Genomic DNA, 3,775 nt, shown 5'->3' on the forward strand with positions numbered 1-3,775 from the left:
TCATATTTCGGTGCACGGAGCTGGGGGTGGGGTCATTTTTGGCGAAATGAGCCGACGTTTTCAATGCTACCATTTTGAGGTCTGTGCGACATTTTGATCATTTTTAATTTCATTTTTTATGTGATGTAAAAAGGTGTAAAAGTCGCATTTCGGACATTTGGGCGCCATTTCCCGCCTCGGAGGTCACCGCCGCCTGTAACCGTTTTTATATTTTGATAGATCGGGCATTTTGGGACGCGGCGATACCTAATATGTTTGTGATTTTTACTGTTTATTATGTTTTATATCCGTTCTAGGGAAAGGGGGGTGATTAGAATTTTTAATATTTTATAAATTTTTTTTATTTTTAAAACCTGTTTTTTCTTTTTTTTCCCACTATTTCTTAGACCATCTAGGGTACATTAACCCTAGATGGTCAGATCGCTGCTACCATATACTGCAATACTTCTGGCTCATTGTAACGAATCTGGAGAAGCCATGTAGCCTCGTGTCAAAAGAAGACCCGAGGCTACCACGGCAAACGATCGCCGCCCCCGATGACGTTCGGGGGCACAGCGATCGTAAAAAAGACTTTGCCGGCGACAATGACCGACTGCGGTTATTAGCGGTGGGGGTTTTCTGCAACATGCAAAACCCCCCACCTTGTATGAAGAGGACTCAGCCCGTGAGCCCTCTTCATACACTCCTTATACTCTCTGCGTCGTAGAGCTACGGCACAGAGCGTTAAGGGGTTAAAGGGGTTTTCCCACAAATACAAGTTAGGCTCTATCCATAGGACAGGGCTTAACCTGCTGATGTGTGGGGGTTTCAGTGATGTGACCCCCATAGATCATGAAAACGAGGGGTCTGTTGGGGTCCACATAAGGTCCATGTCATCGCTCTATGACGGTAATGGAGCAGAATGGTCATACACGGCCGCCTGCTCCATTACTCTGACGGAACGATTTTTGCGTTTCCATATTTCACTCCCCACTTTCAAAAATCAATAACTTTTTTATTTTTCCACGTACAGAGCTGTGTGCGGCCTGTTTCTGCGTAACAAATTATACTTCCTAGTGACAGTATTAAATATTCCAGGCCCTGTACTGGGAAGCGGGAAGGAAAATATCAAATGTGTTTTTTATGGCTTTCACTGCGCGCTCAATAGGACTCCTCCCCTTTACTGCGCTCCATAGGACCCCTCCCCTTTACTGCGCTCCATAGGACCCCTCCCCTTTACTGCGCTCCATAGGACCCCTCCCCTTTACTGCGCTCCATAGGACCCCTCCCCTTTACTGCGCTCCATAGGACCCCTCCCCTTTACTGCGCTCCATAGGACCCCTCCCCTTTACTGCGCTCCATAGGACCCCTCCCCTTTACTGCGACAACGAGCATGTCCCCCCCCTAGACAACGAGGATTTCCCCCCCTAGACAACGAGCATTTCCCCCTGCTAGACAACGAGCATGTCTCCCCCTGACCCCTAGACAACGAGCATGTCCCCCCCCAAGACAACGAGCATGCCCCCCCCCCTAGACAACGAGCATGTCCCCCCCCCCAGACAACGAGCATTCCCCCCCCTAGACAACGAGCATGTCTCCCCCCGACTCCTAGACAACGAGCATGTCCCCCCCCTAGACAACTAGCATTTCCCCCCCCCCTAGACAACGAGCATGTCTACCCCTGACCCCTAGACAACGAGCATGTCCTCCCCTGTGGCTGCGTGCCCTTTTTTGTGTGTTTGTGTTATTTTTGTCTTCCAGGACCGTGCCTGCTGTGGACTGCTTCGGATTCGAAGGATTACGTCTATGACCGACATTTCTAACAAATAAAATGGTCAACGAGGGTGTGTCTGCGTTTTTTGTTCAATAAAATTTTCTGAAAACGGTGTGATTATTTATTTTTTTGCGACACTCTTCATAGTTTGCCGTAGTAGTGGTGCCGGCTAGGTGACGGTGCTCATTACTAAGGGCTGGCCTTAGTGTTTGCCTTAATTTTTTTGGCAAATTCACACTAACGCCCATACCATTACCCCGGTACCCACCGCCACCAGGGGTGCCGGGAAGAGCCGGGTACAAACCAGTACCTGACCGTCTATAGATGGTCAGGTGTTGGGGCGGCTGCAGGCTGTTATTGTTGCGCTGGGATAGCCCCCTAACAGTGGCCTATCCCAGCTCAGTAATGGCAGGCTGCTGCTGCTTTTTTGTATCTGGCTGATTTGAACAATAGGGGGCACCCCATGCCGTTTTCCCCCCCCATTTTTTTGTAAAAATGGGGGAAACAGCCTGGGAGCCCCCTTTAAAGGGGGGACCCCACGCATATTTTTGTCAAAAATTTGAAGAAAAAACGGCATGGGGTGCCCCTATTGTTCAAATCAGCCAGATACAAAAAAGCAGCAGCAGCCTGCCATTACTGAGCTGGGATAGGCCACTGTTAGGGGGCTATCCCAGCGCAACAATAACAGCCTGCAGCCGCCCCAACACCTGACCATCTATAGACGGTCAGGTACTGGTTTGTACCCGGCTCTTCCCGGCACCCCTGGTGGCGGTGGGTACCGGGGTAATGGTATAGGCGTTAGTGTGAATTTGCCAAAAAAATTAAGGCAAACACTAAGGCCAGCCCTTAGTAATGAGCACCGTCATCTAGCCGGCACCACTACTACGGCAAACTATGAAGAGTGTCGCAAAAAAATAAATAATCACACCGTTTTCAGAAAATTTTATTGAACAAAAAACGCAGACACACCCTCGTTGACCATTTTATTTGTTAGAACTGTCGGTCATCGATGTAATCCTTCGAATCGGAAGCAGTCCACAGCATGCACGGTCCTGGAAGACAAAAATAACACAAACACACAAAAAAGGGCACGCAGCCACAGGGGGGGACAGGCTCATTGTCTAGGTGGGGGACATGCTCGTTGTCTAGGGGGGGGGGACATGCTCGTTGTCTAGGGGGGGACATGGTCGTTGTCTAGGTGGGGGTACATTCTCGTTGTCTAGGTGGGGGTACATGCTCGTTGTCTAGGGGGGGGTACATGCTCGTTGTCTAGGGGGGGCATGCTTGTTGTCTAGGGGGGGCATGCTCGTTGTCTGGGGGGGACATGCTCGTTGTCTAGGGGGGGGCATGCTCGTTGTCTGGGGGCGGACATGCCCGTTGTCTGGGGGGGACATGCTCGTTGTCTGGGGGGGACATGCTCGTTGTCTAGGGGGGGGCATGCTCGTTGTCTGGGGGCGGACATGCCCGTTGTCTGGGGGGGACATGCTCGTTGTCTAGGGGGGGACATGCTCGTTGTCTAGGGGAGGACATGCTCGTTGTCTGGGGGGGGCATGCTCGTTGTCTAGGGGAGGACATGCTCGTTGTCTAGGAGGGCATGCTCGTTGTCTAGGGGGAGTGGAATATGCCCCCCAATTATATACATAAATATACATTGGTGCCAGTGGATGCGTTGAAGGTATGAGCAGTGGCGTGGCCAGGGGGTGTGGTTAGGGGGCGTGGCTAGGGTGTGGCTTCTGTGGGTAAAAAAATCGCCGCGGCGCGCTTAGCGCGCCGCCATTTTGTCCCTCTTTCTCCTCCACAAAAGTTGGGAGGTATGTATAATGTATAATAAAGTATTACATATTACTATATATATATATATGTAGAATATTTGAGGTTTTCTCTGTAAGTTTTGCTCAGAAGACACAACTATGGGAGAGTAAAGGTCAGGAAACCAGGACTGTGCTAGGACACGGTGCTCGGACGTCACACACAAGACTCATATCCTAATGTGAGTCACGGGAGTTCCCGGTATGAGGCCAG

Source organism: Engystomops pustulosus, chromosome 2 (assembly GCF_040894005.1).
Source record: "Engystomops pustulosus chromosome 2, aEngPut4.maternal, whole genome shotgun sequence".
Lineage (NCBI taxonomy): Eukaryota > Metazoa > Chordata > Amphibia > Anura > Leptodactylidae > Engystomops > Engystomops pustulosus.